The following is a 27,470-nucleotide window of genomic DNA, read 5'->3' on the forward strand; positions in this document are numbered from 1 at the left end:
AAAGACACGCAAGGGAGAGACACACCGGAACACTTTTAGAGCCTTAAATCATGTTTTCCAAGTCGCACCAACTTGCCCAAGTATTTTATTAAACAAAAACTGTGTTGCTCTGCAGCTTGTGCAAAAGGCCCATGTCGTGCAGAAATTTAAGCATGTCAGGTAATGGCGCTAGTGGATCGTCTCTGAAGGCTAAAGCAGGGCGTAAGGGTATGTGTAATGTAGAGAAGTTCGTCAGGTGTTACACTCTTGTAACACAAGGCGAAAGCCTGCTGTACATTAGGTAATTCTTGAGGTTATAGAATCGGGGTTAGACTTCTCTGTAAGACATACCGGTAACGCATTAAGTTACGCAGTCGGGGCTAGGCTCCTTTGCAAGACATAACGAGCCGCAATGGAAAGCGCACGTGTGGCACTAAGGCGACCTCCTCACTAAGGCGCAGTGGCACGGGCTTCATTCCGCAGTTGCGTACTTGCGCGGCCGAGCAGTTGTACGCTTGCCAGATGGAGGAGTTCGCAGATGTTCAACACACGCGCGTTCCTTTTAACAGTAGGCCGCGCTGTACAATACGTGGCGAGCGAGAGATGTTAGGACCGCTACGCGGTTGTCTCGCCTTAAATTGGAATGCGACCAATTAAAACGCTAGAAACGTGAAGAAAGCGCCAACTTTACGGGAGCACATTCACAATCATTGAGCGAATTCAATTTAAGGTTTCATAGCCTGTTTGTAACCCGCTGCTGCACCTGATGTATCTGCTGTACCTGCTGTAATCTGCTGCTGTACAAAACACTAGTGTGTTCGAAGATTGAATACGCTACATCACTGCACCATCAGTATGGGATCCATACACTAGTTCTCTCATTGCAATGCCCGAATCAGTTGAGAATCGCTCTGCTAGATATATAATGTCTGATTACTCCCGTCATGCTAGTGTTTCAGAAATAATTAAAAAGAAACACTTAATCTTCCAGATCTTTGCCTACGACGTCGCATATCTCGCCTGTGCACATTTCATAAAACATGCTACACCAACATCACTCTAAAGCAATTCCTGTTTACCCCTCCGGTGTACATATCCTCTCCCAGAGATCACCACCTAAAGGTGTGTGCTCCACAGTGCTGGGCGCACCAGTACTTGAATTCCTTCGTCCCAAAAACTGCTTCGGACTGGAACCGCCTGCCCTCCTCTGTCGTCACCATCAACGATCGTGCGAAATTTGAGGATGTTGTTCACAATTATCTGCTGTAACCTTTCCTGTTCTTGTTTGTTCTTTTATTGTATTCTTTCCCACTCCTCTCTGTAACCCTCACCGGCCCTGAGAGTAAGAAAATGAAAATGAAAAAAAAGAAGACGAATGATGACGCCATGTAGTGCGAACAAATGAATCGGGCAGTCAGGAGCTTTATTCTTTTCACTGCGCGACGTTATGAACGGACAGTATTGCGCACCATCGATGGTGTCTGTGCCTGAAAAAGTGTGAAAGCAACTTTACTAACCCTGTGACGTCGTGCGAATACTCGCCTCAATACGGCAGTTTCGTTTTGATCCAGATAAAAAGCTTTGTGATAAAAAGCTTTCTCATTAGAAAAAAGTAGAAGGAAACGTCACATTTCTATTCGTTTAATTGCCGCAAGCGCAACATTTCTGAGCAAAATGATGAAAAGCAGCCGCAGCAGCAGCTATGGTCAGATAATTCCGGGAGTTCTCGCCTTGAAATGATCACTATAATAATTTTGATTTGTTAATGGAGTCTGTGTGGTCTTGGTACTTAGTTGTGTGGCTTTTATTTTATCTTATTGCCGTAAGTGAGACATAGTGGAAGCTAATATAAACAAACATAGACTTTCGACAATAACCGATAGGTCCTCGCCGGTTGTTTGTCCTTGTCACGCGCGAAGATAACGAAGTGTTAATTGCTGTTATTGATGGGCTTTTTCCAGGAAGCGTATCGGAGTATAGTTTTGCTTCTGTTGTGATATATATCTCTCAAACAATGTAACCACGCTACCAAGAAGGCCTGAAGGCTGAAACGTTTAAGCGTGATCTCCCTCAAGGCACTTTGCAGACACCGACGGAAAAGGTTTCCGTTGTCAGTATTCCATGCCTACGGAGGTAATAAGTGACTACTTCCGGCATTTATTCTTTGTCACAAAGACAAGCGTAACTGATCGTACGGTGCAGAGTGTACAGCTGTTTGTGGCCATCTGATCCGGTTAGCATTATGGCGTTGGTATTGTCAGACTAAACGAACGTGACGCTAGCTATTACATCGATGCCGTCGCGCTAAATGCGCTTGCGATATCACGCTGCTCGTGCATCGCAAATGTTGTTATAGCCACACGTATACTATAAAGACAGGTCCGCCCTGTTACGGTGTACACGTGAGAGCCGATTACCACAGTACGTTCTCGAACTTTAGTTCTCATCTCAAGGTAAATCTGGACTCCCTCATAAATATGGAGCGAACCAGTAACTTTTCTGGGTCGAGTATTGGACGGTACCACAAAGAGAGAGAAACTAAAGGCAAACGTAGGGAAAGTTAACCAAGGATGCACCCGGTTGGCCACCCTACTCTTCGGGCGGGGGAAAAGGCGAAGAATAGATAAGAAGGACACCAAAGAGGCGCCCATGGCGCACATCGTTAAGCTAGTGAAGCCATTAGATGTCCACTCACTTCACGCGTTTTTGACACAAGCCGGCCATTCCAGTGTGCTTATCCGAGACTACGCTATGGAGACAAGGTGCCAAACAAGGCTGACCCAAAAGATATACGATTCAGCTGAACAGAATAATACGATTGCGTGTATATATATATATATATATATATATATATATATATATATATATATATATATATATATATATATATATATATATATATATATATATATAGGAAAGGCTGATGGAGATTTCTTCTGACCCTGTGCTTAGCCTTCCTGGCTTTTCACTTCCGTTCGTACCCAACAGATGCGTCTCATTATGAAATGCAATTGGTTCTGCATCAGCAAGATTCCATTCCAAATAAAGGACACGTCTCCGATTTTAATTCTCTCAGCTGGGCCGGCTCGGCTCTTAAAAACGCGAGCTGTCAGTACAATATCGCAGCTGCCATGCTACTGAGGAGGCCCGCTTTACGTTCTCTCTGAAATACCTACGGTTCTACTACCTTCGTTGGAAAACTGGAAAATTAATGGCTTCCTCTTGATATCACGTGTGTAACAAGCTTCCTAGCTGCGAAATCACGAGGTATGTCCTAAATATAGTTTCACACACGTTCGCTATAAACACGAGTACGAACACTGTAACAGCAGAAGTGATTCGATTCCTTCAAGTATTTCACGCTCCACTGAATTCCGTGGCGGCCGAAAGCGACACCTGCTGGAATCGGAAGATGTAATCTAACACGCGAGTGCAGTTTCTCGAAGGCGCTTTAATTGCCGGTGTGCATGTAGGTTAACAATAGCAATTGCTCTTGTTCGAGGATCCCCGAGCATAAGTGGGCCAGCAAGACAGGCAGCGCATCGGAGCAGACGATAGGGATTGTTTGCCATCTGGTACTCGATTCTCTAAGCAGACGGGTTATTAAAGGAGAGAGAACTAATATCACGAAAAGACAAACGCGTCCACAGCTTCGCTTACGTTTATGACCTGTTTTTCTTGCCATGCAGTCGAACGGCCCTTCTGCACGCTCGTATTTCGGCGCATCTGTAAAGATCGCATACAAGATAAGAAAAGGGAACTTTTACGCACCCACCCGGCATCGGCGCATGACAGACGATCTACCGCTAAGCAGCAGACTTCGGAAAGACAGACGCGCAGCAGAAAAGAAAGCTCTCCTTTGGGAACATGGAGGCTATTAAAGAAACGCCAGTGAGCACAACGTCAAAACAGCACCATCCAGCCGCACCTATAATGGTGACCTGTTTCGCCTAGCCAGTTAAAGCAGTGCCCCCATTAGATCGCTGAGTGGGTGCAAAAAATAAAATAACCGACGTCAGGCATTGCTACCCGCGTTCATCGATTCCATGCGATCGCCATGGCTAGCAAGAATCAATAAGTTATGTCAACAAAAACAAAAAAAAAATCGTCCTCTGAGGCAGTTGGCCTTCTTAAACAAAGCAAGATATACGCGCACATTTTTCATCGTTTCTGGCTTCAGTAGTGATCACTAGGTCGATTGCAAAACGCGAGGATCCTGTGAGGGCGTTGGCTGCACGATCGCTTTCGTTTCTGACGTTGGCCGAGCGTGGAACCCACATCGTGCCGTCTTTTCTTCACGCTCCACGTTTTAGTGTCTTCGATATGCGAGCAACGCAGAGAGCTCAACGATTGGTTCAATCACACGAAATGGGGGGAAAAAATTGTCGTCCAGGCAGCACGAAGCTACAAAGAAAACCCACACAGGTTTGTCTGGTCGGTCGAATAGCCCTGATCGTAAACACTGTCAGAAGCGTGATACGCCGGAACACATATTACGTCATTGCCCAGCACGTATGCTAAAGAAGCGGACGCTGGACAGTTTCCTAACCGGCGTCGACAGGCAGTCACAGGGCGCTGTTCTCGGGCCACAGTCTGACACTTCAATTGCAAGGTGTGTCAACAAAACCTTTGTTGAAGTTCCTGACACATAACTGGACGAGCGACTTCAGCAGGGCCAGTGTCTAATGTACACAAGCATCCATTCCTTCTCCTCTCCTCATCATCATTAATCCCGACATTTTCACCCCTTTCTCTCTTCCCCAGTGCAGAGCAGCAGACTAGAACGCACCAGCTCAGGTGGAACTTTCTGCCTCTCCTGCAGTGAAATCTGTCTGTCTCATCCAGATTTGCCACTAAGAAAGCTTCATACTTGAAGAACAATAAGTCCTGGTCGGATCGGCCAGCACAAAGGGTTGTTTTCCTTCAATCATCGAAGAAACCGATAATCCGATGGAACATTTGCCGTATTCGTTTGGTTGCGCAGTTTCCGGGATTGGCCCAGTTTAGTCGGCCCACACAGCCCTCTATGCAAAGGGGGGGAAAGAGACAAAGAAAGCTTCGCTCTAAAATGCCCCGATACTCAGGCATTGGGGAGCTTTAGAAAACACCACGCGGCAAATATTATTTAAGAGCCCTCTACTGTGGTGTACCACACGCTGGTGTACCTTGCAGATGCAAAATGAATCGGTTGATAAGTAGTTCTGGTATTACCCATCCTGCCCTCCCGCGCTGGCGTCAAAATTTATTGTACCTATAGCGCGACGCGTGTGTTTTCTTTCTAAACTTACTTTTTCTTTCACGTGTGCCACCTACCAAAGCGTGAACCCACCAGTGTTGTCGAGTTAAAAAGTAATTCAAAAGCTGATCACGTGGACGATCACGCGAACGTTTCGCAGCTGTGAACAGGAAGATGACATCATTTTGATTTTCTTTTAAATAATGTTGTCAGAGAGTGCCTAAATCAAAGACCGCACCACGGTCATACGCCACTCTGTCAAATTTAACAAATTGGAACGCGGTCTACTAGCGTGTAGAGTTCGAAAGAATGCTCTGGAGTAATCTGTATCCGCAGGCTGCATTTTGGCGATCGACACAATGCGTCGATCCATCATAGTCTGTCACAGATGAATTCGCGTTTGAGCGATTGCTCCACCGTTTCAAAACAAAAACGACACGCGCAAAAAAAAGTGTATCTGACAGAATAGCGTTGGTCATGCGCCGCGGAGTGCGGCGACCACAGGGGTCAAAAACACGTTACGATGAACCGCCCAGGAAACGGATGGACGCTTCCGAGGCTAGGTACAAGGATGCTAGGGAAAACCCTTTCCTGACGACGGCACTCCGGGTCGTTAAACAGGTCGTTGAATAAAATTATCTGGTATTTTTTGGCTGACGTACTGGATACCTTTAAAAGAAACTTGGAAGATGTTGCGCACTGGTCGACAGCATTGTGCATTTTCGATGCGAGATAACATTGTTTAGCTTAAACTAGGCATGCTACTTGAAGCTCCGTAGAAGTCCTAATTATTTAGTAGAAGTCCTAATGACTTCCTAATTATTTAATCTTCTTTACTAAGCGTTCTGCATCTCTCTCTCATATGCGAATTCATCATCATACCATAACCGTCGTCGTCAACAGCATATTTTAAATCCACTGAAAGAAGGAAGAACTGTTCCAGGGATCTCCATTTACACCAGGAATGCATAAGCCGACTGCATCCTATGTCTGTGAACGACATAATTAAGTTTCATAACCTTATCTAATCTAATCTACTGCCATCTCTGACGGCGTTTTCCTTCCCGTGGTACCCATTCTGTTAGTTTCACAGATTATCGATATTCTTTTCTTGCGTATTATGTTACCTGCTAGGCCTCCACCTCTTTTCAACCTTAACTAGACTATCAGCTACACACGTTCGCTCTTTACACTGCCATTTTCCTATCTCTTAACCTGCCTGTTGTCTATCAATCAAACATAACTTGTTACTAGACGAACGTATTCAAATATCCAACAGTGACCCACAATATCACACTTTGCATTTCGGTACAGCATTAAAGCAATCAGCTGTAAAATGCAGGACAGCAATGCCCCCAGAGTACATTCTCACAATACATGCTCATGCAAGCACTTTTACATGTGCACGATGGCTGTGTTACCTGCAACATCGCATCACTCGGAGATTGCTGAGGTACTAGGGAATAAAATTACTCACACACCGTTACAATGTAGCTGGCAGATGACATCCACCGCGGTGTTCACTATAGGTTAGCTAATAATAAGTCGAGGTAAATATCATGTCCACTGTTACCAATGTCACTCCTAGCGGAACACGTACATTTTCTGCATGTGCACGTTTTTTTTTTGTACGCTTGCTGAACTCTTGTCATACAATTTCTGCAAAAATGAATGCAGACATTTGTTGAATATTTACTCTACAAAGTTGCGTCAATAATGGAGTGCAATGATGCCGGTGACAAACTGCTTTCACACGCTGCTACAGCGGGGGCTAGCAGACGATGCTCCAGCTCCGTTGGTTCCCTAGGTTAACTACTGATAAGCCTAGGGACGAACAATCCCTACAGTTACCGACACACTCCTCGTAGCAGACGACACAGAAGCGGAGCGGCATTTCCAGACCGGTCCGGCTGCGCCCCCTCCGTGGCTTTCACCTAGCCGCTCCGCCAACGCATTGTCGACCCGCGTTTTCACGACGCTGACCGGTCGTTTTCTTTTTCTCCCTCGCTCTCTGTCTTATTCCTTTTTTTCTTCCTGGAGGTCGCATTCCAGTTTTCGCGTTAGTTTTTTTGCGGCGTCTACGAACATTGTCTCGGAAGGAACAACTTGACCGAACGTTCTTTCTGGTCGTTCCACAAGATCGATCATCTGCAAGCAATGATCGCGTTGCTCACCGAGCACGTCTTCCAGTCGTCTGCTAAAGAGCCAACGCCTGCGACTTCCTGTGGAGCTTATCGTAGTGGCATTTTCAGGTGGCGCCGTCGTCTCTGCGCTGTTCGCGGGTGAATTACCGCGTGCCAGCGCGAAGGCCGCCTGGGACTTCCTGGCTCTTTGCTGATGCCGCTGGCGTGAGTTTGTTTTGCGTTTTATCTTTGCCGCGGCGAGCGCTTACGCAAGGAGATCTAAATTGCTTCCTTTGAGTGTAACCTGGAACGCCGCAAGAGAATGTGTTGATATTTAACGGTATCATTCGTGAGGGAGCGGTTAACCACTTTGTGTACGGTGTGCCGACGCCTGCTTTGGAAATGCGGTGCTGTACGTCTGGTTTCTGATGACGGACCTTTCCTGCGATATTCCTGCATGCTTGATGATCAACACCTGATAGCTCTCCTCGCATAAATGAGATAATATAATGGATGCTAGTAAACATTACAACTTTCTGGACAAGAAGTAATTTTGCTAACTAGCACATGACCCGGGTAGTTGGAGAAGTATGGGAGAGGCCTCTGCCCTGCAGTGGGCGTAGCCAGGCTGCTGCTGCTGCTGCTGCTGCTGCTAATGATGATGATGATGCATTTTGATGAAGGTTGTGCGAAGGTTGTGGTATCGTTCCCCACCTGCGGCAAGATTTTTCATCCACTTTCATTTTCCATTAATATATCGTTCATTTATTTCATTTATTAAGCACAAGTAATTTCCCCTATGTTGTCCTTGGTGTCAGTGTCGGTTTCTTATGATATGATTAATAAAAATCGGGCCCCTCAGTTAATCGCCTTCCTTCTCGTCTTCACTTTATCAGTGACTGACATTCTTAGGGTTTCCTTCCGCATGTATATTTATTTTCTTTTTTTGCTTTCTCATTTTCAGGTTTCATTTCTCTCTGTTCATTTTACAGATATGTGCTGCGTGTGAAAAAGCGCGTAACGAAAGTTCCGAACATATCTAATATATAGCAGCACAAAACGAATCAAGCAGTCACCCCCCCCCCCCCCCTACCCCCTTCCGTGTCGCAAACTTCGTAGCTTCGTAGGGTGGCGTTTTCGGACGCATTCCCAGGTCATGCGAACCGTCGTGCAGGCTTAATGGTTATGAGGTTGAGCAGCTAAGCACGAGGTCACGCGTTCGAATCGCGGCCGCGGCGGCAGCGTTTCGATGTGGGGCGAAATGAAGAGAAAACAAAAACGCTCGTGCACTTGGGTTTAGGGGCACATTAAAAAAGAACCAACTGGTGTTTATCTGAAGTCCGTCCCTACGGTATGCCTCATAATCACATTGTGGTTTTGGCACGTGGAGCTTCGGAACATTAGCTTGCCAGGTCACGTCGCACGCCGGAAGCATTGACCAATCGACTGACGGTTTTGCGATCTGTATGTCACAACAGAATACATACGCTTGAGCTTACAAGAATCTCGTTGTGTGCGCGGGACAGTGGCAACAATCGAAAGTTGGTATTATTGGCACTGCATTTCTGACACCGTGATTTATTTATTTATTTATTTACTTATTTATTTACTTTAGCGTCCCAAAGCAACAAAGAAAACATTCATATAATAACTTAGCCAGCACGACGGGTTAGGCACGGTGATGAACTTGGAACAAGCAGAACAGACACACAAATGAAGTAGAATAATAACAAACATAAATTTCTTCATCCCACAACAGAGGTCCCATGTTCTGTTGCTCGTGCCGATATAACACACTGTGCTGAAAAAATTGTAAAGCAAGTAGATCTCTGCAATCTCTAAGTAAATCTACATTAAAGGGACACCAAAGAGAAAAAGTTTAGTCAAGCTTCTGAAATAATATACATTTCTGAAAAACAACACAAACGCTCTTAGTATCAAAATAGCATTGTTAAACCATAAGAAACGCAAAACCAATAGACTGGTGACGGCGCCATCTTTAAGTTTGTGCACCACTCCGTCGTGACGTCATAGGTTTTGAAAGTGATTGCTCGGTTGCAGTCAATTCTCCATTATTAAAGAAGAACTGAATTACATCCTAAAGGAACGAAATGGTCAACCTAGCAAGCTGGGAGAAGCTTTTGCGCGCCAAAAGAGCCCATATATACGAGAAGATATTTTGAAACATTCTTGCGTTTCCTTTTATTCCTCTCTCTCTATCGCTCTCTTGAAATTCGTGACGTCACACTGGTGTGCAAATAGTGCTGTGGTTTTGTCGCAGAAAAGACGTTAGTGTTCCATTTTTTTCTGTAATAATAAACCGTTATACAAGTAAATGAATTAAACGAGGGTTTTGAGAGACCAATTTGGTGCCCTATAATATACTAAGCGTTGCAATTTAGAGTCCTCATAAAAACAGCTTCTTAGCGTATTTCAGTAAACTCCTAAACACCTTTAAGTAAACGCAATTTCTAGCTTAGTCTGGAGTAATTGCGAAGGTTACTCAAATATGCATAGGTCTGCATCAACACTTGGAGACTCTGAGAATGCTCTGAGACGACTCGTGCAGCATTGACCGAAGCTTCGAAATTTCCTTGCTAATTCCTTAACGAATTACAGGTCTCATAATCGTACCAGTTATAGTTTAATGGGCACGTTGTAGTAAATTCACTGTCACAACTTGTAAATTTGAAACCGTCTGGTGGTGGTGGCGGCTATTCGGACATGGAAATTAGGAAAGTTATCATTGTCTATCACAAGAAAGAGGAGGAAGGAAGAAATAAGAAAAGAACAAGCAGGTGGTCTTCCTGCTTGGGTGACGAGGGCCCTAAGTCCTGGGCTCACAACACAGGAGTAATCGGAGATTGCTCGGAGAGGTCTTGGTGCTGCTGTGTACATCAATTCACTGCTGCTTGTGATGATGATGGTGACATTGATGATAAGGATGGTGATTCTAACACGGAGAATACAGGGTGGGTGCTAAATGTCATGTGTCCGTTTCTGAATCCTCGTTGTTGTAAATGCCGTCACTAGCCCAACCTTGTGCCTAAATCGACGCTTTATAAATAAACACGGTGCCTAAAAGAAACGCATATCTTCACGCATCAGGCATTTCGAAAACTAGCGGGAACTGTGTTGCATAAACCTCAAGGGGCCGTTCCTTGCGCTCTTCTCCCTAGGTACCGTCCGCTGCAACCAGGGACATTCCTTCCCCACGACGACTGCCTAGGAGGCGTGGTTCTTCTCCCTAGGTACCGTCTGCTGCAGCTAAGGACATTCCTTCTCCACGACGAGTGCCCAGGAGGCGTGGTACGGGGAACGTGCGCCCCTAAAGTGTTCCCTAGGGGCCACCGGCTTTCTCCCCCGGCATCTCGGGCACAGCTGCTCGCTCCAACACACGCGCCGGAGCACGCAGTCGCGCATTTGCCGGTGGCGCGAACAGGTCGGCGTGGAGTTCAGTGTGGTTGTGTCGTGAAGTGCCCTCTTGTGGATATACACACTTCGCCAGCATCACCGGTTGTCCGATCGCCACTGCGAGCTGGGATTATCTCTGCTCGTCAGTGAGGTGAGTTATATTGGATGTATGCTTTCTTTTTGGCTATATGTACCGGTGCGCCTGCCTTGCTTAGGATGAAATTCGGCAGCTGAGGACGAGGTCACGGGTGCGATTCCCGATCACTTTTCTGCACTAGCGCGAAGTGAGTAAATATCGGCGTTATTTGATGTAGGTTGCATGTTCTAGGGATGACACGAGGTATTCAAAACATATCCATATCTTCCAAGTATAATGTCATATGTGATAGCGCAAATGTTTTTTTGTTTTTCTGGGTGGGTTTAGGGAGGGGTGTGTGAGGAACCAAACATTTGATCTGTTAAGATAAATTTCTGTTATTTAATACTGTAGAAGTGACAACCAGAAATTGCTGTGAGAGTACAACAAACGCATTGCGTTCCGGTTAATATCGCCTAGTACTGCTAGCGTAATGACCTTTAAAAGAATGACAAACTCTAAGGCTTATATATCGTAGCAAAATTGAGCTATCCATCTTTGCTATGCAGACACAACTTCACTCTCGGGTTGAATTTCGCGATTCCTACATGTATCCTATCGTGAATAATAAAAATGCTTAATTAGTCAGTCTTTTTAATTAGCTACCTGGATATTCCGATTTCTCATGCAAGTTGTTCTAAGGCTCTTCAAGTAATCCACCTGAACGGACAAGACTGGGCTTTATGTTTCGCTTAATACATTTTTTATTCGGAATCTGTTTGAACTAGGAAAAGAATAAATCATAATTCATGGTATAAAGGCAAGCGGACACTCTACAGATTGTCTGAATTCATTTTTGCGATGTAACTACTGCAGCCAGCTGTGAACGCAGGGTTGTTATCACCGGCACGTTTAACGTCGGCAGCTATAGTCGTACAGCTGCTGGCGCTTAACGGGGCCATCGCGCTTGATGAACGATGGTCGTGTGCCGTGCATTTGCCCCTCTCACCGTCATCATCCATTAAAAAAAATAATCATAAGAACGAGAACAGTGAAGCAAGTTATTATCGGCTGCGCTTTGCTACGAGAACATTCTCAGAGGGGCAATAAAGAAATAGACTCAGGGCAGTTTAGACTGATAACATATCCTTTTAAAACTTCATTTTTCGCTAATTTCGCGGCAAGATGTCGATTACTCGAATGGTAAATAGGGACCGAACTTACACTATATTTTTGCAATTTCGCGCCGTCGCGTCATTGTGACGTCAGAGATTTTCAAGTATCTTTCTCCTATTTTTGGACCACTGTTGGTGCAGTACAGGTTCTCGAAACTCTCTTTAAGTTCAGCATTTGACTCATTCGGAATACGGTGTAGTCCGTCTTTGCCTACTTTGTCAGCGGAGGCCCGAACAGACAGCGTCAAAACCTGTGACGTCCACGTGAGGCGTTGCGGTAACTTCAAGACGGCGTCTCCGCCAGCCTTTCATCCTCTTTTGCTCGCTTGTCAAGGCTCCCCTCGCTGTAAGAGAAAGGGAGTGAAAGAGAGACAAAAGGAAGGAAGGCATGTTAAACAGTCAGGAGTCCGTGGCTACCCTACGCTGGGGGAAGGCAGAAGGGTTATAGAAAAACAGGAGAGAGAGAGGGGGGGGGAGAGGCGTGCACGGACAGCAATACAGAGTCAAAGGCACAAGCCGACGTTCTCAGAAAGCACAAAAGTGCCTTCTGAGCCGATGATCGGTGGAGGCGGTGTTCTAGTACTGTCTGTTCCTCGCTGTAAGAGTGTCTTTGCGACTGTGAGTATGTATGTGTGTGTGTGGTAAATGTTTTTTTTTTTTTTTCTCTCACCATGACCGAGTGATATGAAGTTTATACAATTGATAACAATAGTCGCTGGTTATTTGTGTTGGAAAGCGGCACAGTGAAGTTTATAGCGGAAATACCGTAGTGGAGGATGGTCAGTTTGGACCACCCGGAGTTCTTTAACGTGCACTTAAGTCCAAGTGCAACAACACATCGCATCCCATCGAAATGAGGCTGCCAGGTCAGGGTACCGAACCCGCAACCTCGTAATCAATGAAAGAACGTCGTGCCCACAGAGCCAGTGCGGCGAGTGGAAATGCACCCTTGAAAACAGCGCAGTATTTTTTTTTTTAACAAGACGAGCGCAAGAATAGTGACAATGAGGAACCCAGGATCGCAGCTGACTTATTGAAACCATAAGCGTCGCAATTGAAATACGTAGGCTAAAATGCATACTTCTGAGTAGATGTGAGGCTGTGCTGCTGGGTTCGTTATCCTGAATCATTCGCTTCCTGTATGCGGACGTCAAGAAAGCGTCTCTCGTGCAGTACTTTCGCCCAGCTGATGTTCGACGACGTGTTCAGTGCCATTAAAATTTCTATTGCTTTTGTTAGCTTCTTAAAGTGTACTTTCAACATAAGCACTTCAGCTTTTCAATGCTTTGTTACCTTTCTTTTTTTATACTCCTGCAATGTAAAATAAAGCAGAACATTTGTTTTATTTCTCCAGAGGTGAATGACGTTAGACATCAGTCCCTCAGTGCATGCTAATACGAACGTAACGACGTCAAAAAAAAAGAAAAATTGCGGCGCGGGGGGAGGGTGCGTTGTGGAATAGCCCTATTGTGCGGTTATTCTGGATATTCGGAATAGTGCGGATATTCAGAGCTAAATCAGTTGGCTCACGAATAAGTAAGTGACCAAGCGACACGCGAGAAATCCGATATTTGCTATTAAATACTTTTAATCCAAAATTAGACATAAGGCTTTTTCTGTATGTTATATCCTCCGTAGTTGCGTTCCTACTGTCTCATTACTACCGCTGTGCTTCAGTTCTTCCGCCTCTGATACGCCTGCAATTCTCTATTCACATTTGGGAACGCGTAAATAAAAAGAAAACCACCACTTTGCCTAGCGAAAGGTATTTGGTACAAAAAGAAATGGGAACTTTTTAATGATTAATCCAAACAATAAATTCAACTACTCAATAATTTCATTCCTGGTATGTTGACAATAGTTCGGAGCAGAAATAAAAAAAACACAATTAAGTTAAGCAAATCGCCCCAGGGTTGTTGCAGTTCTTGACAACGCTCAATGGACTAGCCCACTGATACCTCCTTAGCAATCGCAGCAATCAGTCCATCCACTAATGCGATACTCAATAGCTCTTTAACAAGCGCGACGTAAATGACAGCAGCCGTTTAACGCCGCTGTTTATTTTTTTTTTTTTCCTACGGCTGGTGAGCAGCGCTACAAGTACCATCGTAACGCACGGGCCAGCAGCCCGCTAAGCGAAAAAATGCTCGTCTCACGTGAACGGCGCTGCGCCATTATGATTTATCCCCAACGGTGGTCGTTTCCCGGAATGGTCCTTCCTCGAGTTGTTTTCCTGTAACGACATTGCCAGAAACAAGCCGCGTTTGTAAATAAACGAAACTAGAAAATATACGGCCCCGGCTGGGTCATTAGCAGCCATGCCTTCCGTCCGGTCCAAACGCGAACTTTGCGGTTTACGTTATAGGCACGTTGCCCGCAATGCCCTCCCAAGCCCTAGCGCAAACAGGAAAAAAGTATGTTGTCACACGTATTACCTGTGATTGCTTGGACGGCACGGCATCTTATTCATTCCCATATAGGTTGTTTCACATTTGAAATAGCGGTAGCGGTGGCAAAAATAGTCGTAACAAGAATTCATAAAAGTGGGGTCTCAATGGGTGGCAGTGGCCGAAGCACTATGGTAGAAGTAGTAGGGGTGGGGGGTAGTAGTATAGCAGTGGTAGTATTATCGGTATTTGTTGTAGCAGTAGCTTCAGCTGTAGTAGTAGTTTCAATTCTAGCAGTAGTTGTAGCAGTAGTAGTTGTAGTATAAGTAGTAATCGTAATAATGGTGATGGTAACAACCTTAGTACTCAGTAGTAGTAGTAGTAGTAGTAATAGTAGGTATGATGATGGTGGTGGTGGTGGTAGCGACCTTGGTACTCACAAGTAACTGGCAGTAGCAGAATTAGTAGCAGCTTTAGTAGTAGTAGCATTATCAGCATTAGTTGTAGCAGTAGTAGTACTAGTAGCAATATTCAATTGTAGCAGTGGTAGTAGAAGTAGCAGCTCTAGCAACAGTAGTTGTAGTTGTAGTAGCAGTAGTAGTTCTAGTAGTCGTGATGAAGATGGGGATGGTCGCAACGTTGATACTCTACAGTAGTCAGCAGTAGTAGTAGAAGTTTTAGTAGTAGTAACATTGTAAGTTTTGGCTGTAGTAGTAGTAGTAATTTCAATTGTAGCAGTGCTAGTAGTAGTACTAGTAGAAGTAGTGGTAGTAATAGTATTAATAGAAGTGGGGATGGCAATTGTAGCAACCTCGGTGTTCAGTAATGGTATCAGTGATAGCAGTAGTTAGTCGTACTAGTAGTTGTAGAAGTAACGGTAGAAGTAGCATAGCAAGTAGAAGTACAGCCCTAGCATATCAGTACTGATGGTAGCCATTTCAGAAGTAGTAGTAATATAGTACTAGTAGCAGTAGAGGAAGAAATGTGATATCGATGTGTCGTGCAGTCCCCAAATATCCCTTAACATTCTGCAGGTCCGAGAAAAAACGATCGTTAAAGCGTCACTATATATCATACACACTGATGAATGCGAAGATATCGGCTCCTTTAGGCTCGCTTTAGGCTTGCCCTGACGGATGTTATAATTTATGACCATAGCCAATGGTTTCTTCTTTGCCACATCCCCTTTGGAATGTCCCTGCTCTAAGCGCGCACGCTGACATTTGTTCGGTTTGTAGCCGTGTTTGTCAAAGCGCCTACGACGTATCAAGTTATCGCTACCCCCGCGGCACGCCGTTCAGAACGAGCAGGTGTGAGCCAACGGTCGCTCCGGGAACTCAGCCGTCGCTCGGTTTCTGGGAGCAGACGACAGGGAAAGGCCCGCAGCTACAGGCCGAGGTAACCCGTAACCTTCTGATGACGTCTGCAGATGAATCGGAGGAAAGTGTTTTCGCCGCCGTTTCCCACGATGCGCTGACGCGCGCAGAACGCGGCCGCGCAAAGCGATTTAACATACACGACCCGCTCGTCTACAACACCCTTGTGCTCCGCCTCGTTAATAGCGTGCAGTGCCGTAGGAGTGATGTTTGAGATCCGTTAGTTTGGTTCCTGGAGAGCGGGAGGAAGTGCCGCCAACATATTGTCACTTATAGATAGATAGATAGATAGATAGATAGATAGATAGATAGATAGATAGATAGATAGATAGATAGATAGATAGATAGATAGATAGATAGATAGATAGATAGATAGATAGATAGATTTATAGATAGATAGATAGATAGATAGATAGATAGATAGATAGATAGATAGATAGATAGATAGATAGATAGATAGATAGATAGATAGATAGATAGATAGATAGATAGATAGATAGATAGATAGATTATTTTTGCCGAAATAACACGGAACATATTTCCCGTTAACACGCCCGTGATGAAATATGTTATGTAATGCACAGAACAGATAACCTGTAGTAAATTAAGAGTAACACAGTCGATTACGAGAAAGCTAATCGCAGTCCTAGGCGAAAGGAATATGGGACAGTGAGATAAGTATGTAATTGGCTGACGCATCGTGTCTGGTGATCGCTAGTAGAAGCTTTCTGTCTACAAGGGGTTTAAGTATAGTTTGGTGTTTATTTGCGATGTGTCTGATAATCGAGCGTAACATCTACGATCACGTCATTGCGGATGGTGTGAGTGACATATCAGATGACACATATATTTGGAGCTATAGCTAAGTGTTTGTTCAAGGGTATAGTGAGGTTGTTTAACTTAACTACTTTCAAAACTATTTCACATCGGACAATCCATCGCACAAGTCGATTATGGTTACGTACATGACGAGCGCGTTATCTGCGAGCCAGAAATAATAAAGGACAATGGTGACCGAATTGTCAAATTTAATGACTACTCTATTTTATTTGTTGAACAGCAGACAGAGCCGACTGTTCGTACATTTTCGGCTCATTGTAGAGCTTGTTTCTTGCAGTACGGGCACGGCAAAGAGTTTATCGAATGTGGCTGTTTATTAGCATTTCGGCGGATATAACGAACACGGACATAACGAGTTAAGTTGAAGACAATCAAGGGGATCTACCATCTAGGTTTCCGCGCTTCATTTCACTGAGCCAGAAGTTACTTTCACTGTCGAACATGGCCAAAAATAATTGATAAGTTAAGCTCCCCGTCATGGTATCCTTATCTTTATTATGTTTACCTTGGTTATGACTATTTATTTTCTTCATTTTGCTGTACGGTATAGAAAAATGGAGGAGCTGGAGTATTTCACACTTTAATTCCTCGCCACCAACCCATCTATAAGAGATCGGGAAAGAATACACTTTTCCTTACATTTCATTCCGCTTCAACGTTGTTTTCGTTTACTTTATTTGTTCAGTCATGTACGGGCCGTAAATTTTTAAAAAGTTCGGCTGGTTATAATGTTTGCTTTGGAGAGCGCAGTTCGAGGACACGTCAAGGCAGCCGTCAAAAGACAACGAGCCGTTTGCTGCGTGTGCTGTTCTAAATAGTATGGGCTTTTACGTGCCAAAACCACTTTCTGATTATGAGGCACGCCGTAGTGGAGGACTCCGGAAATTTCGACCACCTGGGGTTCTTTAACGTGCACCTAAATCTAAGTACACGGGTGTTTTCGCATTTCGCCCCCATCGAAATGCGGCCACCGTGGCCGGGATTCGATCCCGCGCCCTCGTGCTCAGCAGCCCAACACCATAGGTTCTCGAAAGTGCAGACGATCGCTTGCGCTCTGCGGAACAACGCACGTCACTTCGCGCTTGGTCACGTGATTCCTCGACGCGGCCGCGAATCTGCAACTTGGAGAGCGCTGCACAATTTTAACGAGGCGAGAGAGAGATGGAGAGAGAAAGAGAGAGAGAGAGATGCAGCAGCCGGGGCTATGTTCGCGCTGACGTCACGACGTCTCGTCGAGAGTCCCCTACGCGCGCAATTATAAAAGCGAGCCGGCTTGCTCCGCGTCGGGGCTGATTTGCACACAAGTGCCGGCGAGCTTGCTCGGCCGCGACTGCAAACTGGAGTGTGTAGAGAGAGGCCGGGCGCGGCCGTGTTACAGGCGATGCGAACGCGCGGGGCGGTTGTTTGTGTTTCCGCGGCCGCTTGTCTCTCGAGCCGTTTATCGCGTGGCTGTTTGCCGCGCGTTCTCCCTTTCTTCGCGTGTAATTCCTCCCCTTCTTGATCGTCCGCGCAGAGACCCTCTTGTTTCCGCCCGCTTTAAGCACCCTGTTCTGCTCTCGCCCGCATGCTTGGAGAAACGGCTGAAATTGCGGGCATTCTTTCCGGCGTGTAACGAATTGCGAAGAACGCGGGAGTGAGCTGCTTAAGTGCAATCTTGCGCTGCCGGACACAGTGTAGAGAGAGTTATCTGCCGTCTTTCTCTTTCAGTGTTACACGAAATAATAATATTAAAACAAAGCTTGCATGCTGCATTCGCTGTGTCATTGGCGGCACCGAGTTACCTTTAATAGTTGACTGACTGCTGACCGACCGACCAACCGACAGTGAGTGAGTGAGTGAGTCAGATAGTGAATGAGTGAGCAAGCGAACGAGTGAGCAAGCGAGCGAGCGTTCTCTTTCTTTATTTTTTTTTTCTGCTGCTACGAACGACGACATCACTAATCCGTGATGCCGTGAATAGTTGAGTTTCTGTGCCCATTATATTTATGCGCGTTCTGCATGCAGAAGGCCTTGGTCGAGCTCTGCGTGTTACATCATAATTTTTTTGCATACCTCAATTTTACTGATTATAAACAAGTCTTTCCATTACGTTATGCTGTAAAGGAAGTCAAATTGGGGCATTTCGTGGTCCCTCTCAGCGGCTTTTCTTTTCCGAAGACGAAATCTTCGGGTCTCGCTCCCTCCGGTGAACTTATAACTTTTGGAATAGGCTGTCTGTGTGCCTACTGTGACGATGTGTAAAATCGAACACGAATGTGGAAGCCTCCGAACCTCGGTACTCTGTTATTGGAATTTAATGACACGTTGCGTTTGCGCATGATTCGATATTATATAGCTCTGGAAGTTGCGCACGAGGCCGGCGGCAGTTGGCACTAGTGAAGATGCTCCAGCGCACCTTGTTTGCTTTCGACTGTGCCGTAGTGTAGCCGGGCAGTGAAGCGTCCTTGCAGAAACTGTCCTTGTAGCGTACACAAGATTACGGACACTTTCAACAGACCAAGTCACGTTGGTTGTACATACGTCATATGCGAGTTAATTGAACGTGTTCTTTGGGCTCGGGAACGTCGAGACGCTTTTGTGGCGTATAACAGTATTCAAGCACAAGTCACGCCGCACCGCCTACCAAAGCTTAGGTTCCTGCTAGCAAAGTAATCACGGCAGGAAAAAAAGAAAAAATCTAAACGATGCGTAAACGTGTGTTTGACATGAAACATTCATTTGAGCACCAGGCGACGTATGCGCAAAAACACTCTTACGATATAATTCTTCGTAAGACAAAGTGCCAGCGTTTTGTGATGTTGGGCTATAGTTTCCTACAATAATCACTAGAGGGAACTCGAGCGTTGCGATCGTTCAGCCATCATGGGAATGATGTGCAATACATGGATTTGTCTCATCTTCGTGCTTGGGGCTTCATGCGTTCTTGTGGCTTCATTTATGACGCTTTATGCGGGCTTAATTAGGCCTAAATTTCAAAGCAGTTTATACTTTTTTCTAATGCAGAAGGTAATAACACTCTGCAAGCACGCATAATCGCTGCTAATTGCAGTGGTTCCGCTTGTCCAGGCGTCCGTGGCGTAATGGTTTCAATAACGGGCTTCTGTGTGAGAAGTCCTGTGTTGGAATCCTGCCTTTGGACAATTAATGCGAAAGCTTTACTGGCTGCGAACTTGCGATTTCGCCGTGGCGGTGCTCCGAGGAGGCACATGACGTCACAACGCGCGCCTCGCCGCGGATATTTCTCTTTCTCTCTCTCGCTCCCTAGTCACTATTGCGCATGCGCCACTAGTAGCACCGAGCCACAGGTGTTCCGCCGCTGCGAAGCGCCGCGCCTTTCCGCACCCGCCGTTCGGTATGACGTCACATCGCGTTCCTCGTCGTTGCGCTCGCCTCCACTCGCTTCGCCAGCTGCGTCGCATGCCTGATAACATGTCGGAGGATTGAAAAGGAGAGCTCGCGTGCGCCGCAACCACAGTTGAGGCGGCAGTATGGACGGCGACAATTCTGATAAGCAGGGGGAGGCCTGGAATCGACATCGGAACGAGATGAAGAGGAAACGAATCGCCCATAAAACAGACGAACAGCGCGCCGAACGACTGGCTAAACGCCGCAACATAGCTAGACACCCAGACTAACCTGGACTTGCAATAAAGATTAACCAAGGCTAACCATGCTATGCTATGCTTTAGCTTTCGCTACGTATATCCTGGCATAGCCGAGCTAAGCCACTGCTAATTTTTTTAATGATGTTCATTTAATTACATATAACGCAGTGCGTCCTTAAAAATGATCACTTTGCAATTTGCGAAGCCACTTAAAGACAGAAGGACGAAGTTTCGGCAAATGCATGTACTACCCCTCATTACCATGCTAGTTGAACTGCCCTGCTTGCATCTCCTGAAGACACTAGCGCCATAGTCCCACCTAGTAATTGTATGAAACCCGCATGTGTTGGGCATGATTCCTTCTTTTTTTCTTCTGTGGGAGCAGGGGGTCGAAACAAAAAGAGATTTAATTACTTACAATCGTGATTGCTCCTCCTTGTCGCATAATGTTAACAAAAATAAGAAAAAAATATCGTAAGGTAAGGAGAGACTTCAAAGGTTCAGATTATCTGGAATAGCTGAGTTATAAATAAGAGGGTAAACGAAATTCCCGTGTATTCCTAGACACACTAGAACATTACACAGACAAGAATCCGAGTACAGGTTACATCACACACCATACGGAGTCACGACACTCAACGACCTATAATGACTTCCGAACACGTATGAACGCAAGACCCCGAATCAGTCTAAGACAAACAAGTGTACAGATGACAGAAAAATAAGCGGATGACGTCATGCGCGCAGCAAAACAGCCAATTTTACTAAGGCGGGCCTATAACTAAGGGCAAAAAAGGATCCCCTCGAACGGAAAGCTTTTTTTTTTGCGAATTCGGCCCCGGTTCGCGTATAGTGGGCCAAGCGCGCACCTGTGTTTCCGTTCCAATTCCCGGGGCAAGGAAACAACAACGAAAAATAATCAATTTGCAATGCGTGCAGGGCTTTCAGGAATGCCTTCTCGAACGCCGTCGTTGATTCACCGTAATCAGAATGATTGGGAGGCATCATTACGAGGCTCGCGTACACATGGCAGTCCCTGCGCGAGCTCCACTGATCATGACATGTCGCAGACATTCGAGGAAGGGTTCGGACACGCCCATCGACGAACCAGCACCCGTGGAAGGCCGTCCCCAGGTAGAACTGCGACCGTTTGTTGACGTCAGAGAACACGGTGTCGTTTTCCTCGTTTTTTGTACAAAAGGCGTTTTCTCTGCAAGCACGCTTCGTATAAAAAGTTCCAGGTTGGCAGCCGTCGCCGACTGTTGTTTTTTCCCCCTATTGCGTATATAGCTATCGTGAGCATTTTTGTAATTATTTTTCTCACGCTTTTCTTTTTTTTACTATATACTGCCGCCAGAGACGCCGCATTGTTTCTATCTTCTGTTGTGCTGTATAACGGCTATACGGAAATATACAGGCCATCTCGAAGAAACGCCTTCGCTGCGTCCTTGAGAAGGCTTATTTAAACAGTCCACATTGAAAGTCTATAGATGCGCTATGTTCTGCGACCTCCGCAGCCGCAGACTATCTGCAGACAGCCTTACGCACTTTGTTAGTCAATGCCCATGTAGGCTTTCCCGAAACAGACCGTTCGGAGCTCGTGAAAAAATGCAAAGGTTATATATTACAGCGGGAAAAGAGAACGCTTCCTGTATGCTTGTGTCTATACGTATAGAGTTTATCAGCACTTCATTTAAGAATTTTTTTAGTATTCTCTGAGGTGCCTGGCATTTTTACGTAGACCTGCCGTGGTGACTCGGCTGGTGACTGTGGCGGTCTGGGACTATGGCGGCTTGAACCCTCAAGGAGTCAAAATTGATCAGCAGTCCTCCACTGCGTCGTCCTTTATAACCCGCTATGTGGTTTAGGGATGTTATGGACCCCAGAAATTAAACTTAACGAGTTACGTACTTCGCAAATTTCAGCAACAAAGGACAGAAGCGGAAATAAGACAGAGCGCTCCATCATATCTCCGTCTGTCCTTTGTTGTGGAAATTTGCGCCGCATGTTATTTGTTTAGTAGAAACAATCGAGGCCGCTACAGGGTGCGATTAAAGTTGTATAAACAGGAGCTAAGTGCCACAGACAGACTGGTCGACGTTCCGAAAGGTGTGTCCATCTTTGCCAAAGGCGGCCTCGTCATCCTTGGCTTGTTAGTTTCAATGGGCTAGTAGAGTGTAGCTAACACGCAGAGGATGACAGGGCCACCTTTGACAAAGATAAGTCTACCTACCGAAACGTCCACCAGTCTGCATGAGGCACTTTTTGCACCCCACATTTACACAACTTGTATCCCAAAGTGTGTTTCCATCTGTCGGCTCGCATGTTGCCTTCGTAGTCCGCAATGGAGTATTTCACAATTTTTTTACACAGCAACTGGAATGTTGCGCTGCTCCATTTCTTATTTAAAAAAAAAGGGATTGGTGAAAGTTGTCTTTTTTGCACCATTGCGATGCAAGCCCTCACGATCACTGCTGCAGAAGCCACAACGCATGCGAAAATTGCCGTTCTAGTCAGCATTTCGATGGAGCCCGTATGCAGTGGCGTTCCACATCCTTCCACGCGGAACGCGCCACGAGCGCCACGCAGCGGCAGACACTGGCATCAGGTCGATACTATATAGTTACTGTATTCGGCTATACAGGAACACTAGCCGAGAAAACCGTGCGAGAATCGGCTTGGAGGAGCTACCGTGCGGCAGTTCCCGCAGCTCGATCGGCTGTCACGTTGCCCGCCATGCCGCAGTGGGCTGACAACGCAACACTGCGATTACGCAAGTACGGCATGTTGCGAGAAGGGAGTTGAGGTCAGTCCGGTGGCGCGTGCCCTTCCCCCACCCCCTCCCTCTTCCAGAAAAAACTTTCCCGGTGACACCGCTGAGTCAGCCTCTAGTTCTTCCTGCTTGCGCTCCGCTTGAGTCGGTGAATATCATCCAAGCATTAGCTGGGTGGTATTATTGTTTTAAATAAATGCAGATTTTTTTTCGTCGTGCATGCTAGGGGACGCCTACTCCTTTTACCTGAGTGAAGGTTATAATAATATTTAAAGAACAAAGAATTAATACAACTTCTTGCACTTTCTGTAGATAAACAAACAGAAACATGTAGTAACGCAAACGTAGAAGGCCTCCACAAAAAGTTTAAAAGCCGGGGGTGTCAGAGGTAGACTGTATATGGTATGTTTTAAGCAGACGCACGAATGAGACACTTATGACTAGACACTGCGACGTGCTGTTAATGTTGATCGCCTTTACCGTGCTGTCGGTTCTAGGATATAAGTTGAAGCAGGATATGCGGCCGCGATAGGTCATCGCGGTGTTTACCCAAGTGCTCCCACGAAAAGACACATTGTATATATACACTGCAGACTGTGCAGATCACCCCGACGCTTTGCAAGCTCTTCTTGTAACACTACCTTGCAAAGAAGCGTCTCGTTCTATTTTACATGTATGCTGCTGGACGATAAGAACCGTCGTCTCACTTTTGTTTTCGAACTACCGTAACGAGCTGGGTGGAAGACGTGGGCATAAAAAAACAAAACAAAAGAACAAAGAAATTTGCGAAGCGTTCAGCGTTCCATGCGAGCGCGTTCGGCCAGCTATTACTGGAGGACCTGCGCGCTTAGCCCCCCTGCGCCTTTGCTCAGTACGACATAAAAGGAAGCTCCAGACCACCCGGGCTTACGTTTTTTGCCTGTCTTAGAGAGAAAAGGAAACAACTAAGGCAAAACGTGGAGGTCTCGCTTATGCCCTAGCGAGTTACCAGGCGTCTAGCTGTTTCAGAGCTACCCGTTCTTTCTTTCCTTTCTTCCTTTCCTTCTTTCTTTCACTGTTTCTGTTTTTATTAGTTGCAGCTCGAGATGCTTTTTGTAGTTTGTATTTGCCCGCCGATTATTTCGTTGCCCAGTCCAGACTTCCTCATGCTTGCGCTACGCTTCCTGGTAGTCCTTTTCTTAAGGCGAGCGTGTCGAATTGATGTGACGTCAGGGATTACGTGTTGCCGGCCGCGTAACAGATTCAGGCGCGTGCTCTACAACACGTCTCGTCACGTCGCCGCGGCGACGGATGCGAAGCGAGACGATATGGTAGAGCGAGTCCGGAAAGCGCTGCGCGCGCATTGCCTTAAAGAGCTCGGCGCCTGTGGGCGAGAGCAGAAAAAAAAAGAAAGTGAGAGGGGGAGTGCCTGTCGGAGACAGCTGGCACGATAGCCGTCGAGGAGCCCCTCATCGCGCAGACAATGCTGTGAACGATCAGTGTGCAAAGAGGCGTCGAAAATCGGCGAACAAAATCTGGGCGCAGGTTGTCGGAAAGGTGTCGTGGGAATAAGTCGCGGGTATGTATCAAGGGGGTGTAAACAAGGTGCTCTGCATGGGAGCAATAACACTGCGTGAAAATGTCCCATAAAGGGATTAAAGGAAAACATCCGCGAAAAGTATCCCTGGTAGCTTTCGGCGCCGCATACACAAACATAGGAACAAAAAAAATAAGATGGGCAGTTTCGCTCAAACAGGGAAGCATTGACAGCTATAGCACGATTTAGCTCTGCGCTTGGACGGGGGTTATAACTATATGCGGGTGCGACAAGTTGGCGCGACGCAGCGCGCAAGACAACTCCTGCAGCGTAGAAGAAACAGTGCCCCGGCAGCTACCAGGCGTCTCACAACGCAGGCGATAACGAGGAGCATCGCCAGGTGGCGTGGCAGGCGTCGCACCTCGACGGTGCGCGAGATGAGACTGTCGGGAAACCATTAGTCACTGCACCGTCCATTGAAATGTTGGACAACGTTAGCTCAACGTTTGCTGACCGTTCCGCCCATATCAATACATACACACAGCAGCTCAGAGGGAGGACGCTGCCCTGGTTCTGCCGCCGCAATCTAGGGTGCCTAGCTGTCCTCCTCACCCACCGCTCCGTGCGGAGCAGTGGGCGAAGAGGTGCACCCTAAATGCGTAGCGTTGCTCCGGAGGCCCCCGAACTCGCCTCCCCCACCCTCTGTCCCGCTACCTCCTCCCCTTTAATGAGTGATACATAAAGCTTTTCATCATCATCATCATTATCATCATCATCATCATCCATGTATCGTTACACGCCTGCCAGCTTGAACTGCTGTGGCATGAGAGCAAGAATGGACGCGGCCTGTATGATGTTTGATTTCTTGCCAGTATGTCCCCTTCACGTGTCAGCAAACTAACCCAACATGTCACTTTAAAACTTTATAATGCTCAATATTAACTTTGTCGGGTCCTTTCATTCCTTCCTATTTAGTCTCTTCTCGCCTACGTTCATGCACACCTTTCGACACACACATACATACGCATTCCTGTTGTTACCTTATCGTCTGCACTCTTACTCCTTGAACTCGTTCTTACCCCTGTCGTTGTTTTTAACTATGCAGTCGCTGGGTGCTTTGCATCCTCCAATAGTGGACTTGTGCCACAGAAAAGACCAACAACAGCCCGTCGCTGCTTTAGTCAGCTTCTACAATGGCCAGTGGACGGGCGCGTTTTTTAATGAACTTGTAGCGGTCTAATACGATTTCAACCTGTCGCCCTGCAAGAGCATGGAGAAAGCGTGTTGCGTTATGTGCTCCTTCTTTTAGACGTTCCGTCCACCTAGGCAGAGGCTTGTAACTTACATTCGCAGACAGGCGTCACTCGGTTTCTCCCACTATTCGCCGAGAGTATAGAAATAATCACCGTTTTGCACATTAGGCGACCTAAAAGAGAGAGGACGCTGTACAAAGCAACACTCCCCTCTTTGTTTGTCTCGTGTGTGCGTGCTCGTGCGTTTTGTAGTCGCACCTCCCCTTATTCAACGACTTCCATAAAAGCGAGGGAGGGGCCGTCAAGGTAGGATGCGCCGTCTTCCTCGGTTTGTAGTACCATTGACACCCTCGGAGTGTTTACAACGACTGAGGCTCGCTCGCCGCCCACTCGCGGAGAGAAACCAAGATGGCGCTCAGTTCATTGTCACGTAGGTGGCGCCCCCTGGCGGGTTTATACATTGCGCGCTCGATTCTTCCGGGGCAAACGTAAAAAAAATAAAGGGCACTGCTAGTGACTCGGAGAGAGAGGCACTGAACAATGGAATGACCAAGGCGTGCGAAGGGTAATGGCATTGGACCGTGGCGTCGTCAGACTACGCCGGCTGAAGACCACGCGACAAAGCCTGCCGCGTCGCTTTCGGTTCGTCGTCTGCTAGCACTGAGCTAGCAGACGGAAGAGTGACTGACCGTCGCCAGTGGACATCTGAAATACGAAAGTGCCAAAGAAGAAGAAACAACGCACAAAAAACGACGCTTGAGAAAAGTGCCGATGGAACTGGACTTCCGGGACGCGTAGATTGTCACGGGTGGGACACAGCCCGAAGGCCTGACCCGCTGAGGTCGCACGCTAATGCATCCCGAATGACCCAGCGCTTGTACAGCTTGTACACGTAAGCCCGCGGACAGGCAGCGAGTCGTTGCTGCGGCAGACCTCATTCTCCAGTTTCGCGACGGACAATGGAGCGATGTACAAGCAGAAAATTAATCAGCGCCATGAGAAAGTTCAGTGTTTCTGCCTAAATGGTATAGCAGAATAATGTCACAGGGTTCTTGTGCTGGTTCTTGGTGTCTGCGCCATAGGATTTCTTCCGAAAGATCACTAGAGGGTAATGCGGCACTGTAATCACACAGCCAATATATGGGAATGGTGCATGGTAAATTGATTAGTCTAGTCTTCGTGCTTATGGCTTCACACGTTCTTGTGGCGTTCCTTATTGTGCTTTATGTTTCTCAATTTTCAAGCAATTAGTTCTTTTATTTTTCTAACCGCAGGAAGTCAAGAAGTATCTGCGCATATGCATATTAATCCAAATTCTTGTATATATGAAGTATCATTTCTTGAATAACTTAAATTAGTATTGTCACGAAGCCGTTTGAAGCCAACTTTAGGCAAATCCATTTACTGTCCATACGTGCAGCCTCCCGTTGACTCTAGCGTCAGAGTTTTCGCTGGTTATTTTTGCAGAAAGCTGTATGGCCTGCACGTGTACAATCTCATATTTAACAAACTGTCAACAAGTAGTGGCGTTGTGCAGAAAATACTTACGCATAGTAGTAACTTTTATGGGATGTATGGATGTAATTGTATATGACTTCTGTTTTACGCTTTCAAACAAAAGAAACCGGCATCGTGCATGAAGCACAAAAATTCGTAATATTTCGCGCACTTTCCGGCAAAACTGGGCCCGTATTGATATTATGCTCTGAAGCTCGAA

At 46.3% G+C, this 27,470-nt stretch overlaps 1 protein-coding gene across 2 annotated transcripts in view; it reads left to right on the forward strand.

The window, feature by feature from the left end:
• LOC126544884 (uncharacterized) overlaps positions 1-27,470 on the forward strand; it is a 274,212-nt gene that overhangs the window by 41,557 nt on the left and 205,185 nt on the right. The window contains exon 1 of one of the 2 annotated variants that reach the window (XM_050192408.3): positions 10,513-10,903. The exons of the other annotated variant lie outside the window; for it this stretch is intronic. The gene's annotated coding sequence lies outside the window, so the exon portion shown is untranslated. Of the gene's footprint in view, positions 1-10,512; positions 10,904-27,470 lie in introns of those variants that run through there. 2 annotated transcript variants of the gene reach the window in all.

The sequence above is a fragment of the Dermacentor andersoni genome, chromosome 10 (genome assembly GCF_023375885.2).
Source record: "Dermacentor andersoni chromosome 10, qqDerAnde1_hic_scaffold, whole genome shotgun sequence".
Taxonomy (NCBI): domain Eukaryota; kingdom Metazoa; phylum Arthropoda; class Arachnida; order Ixodida; family Ixodidae; genus Dermacentor; species Dermacentor andersoni.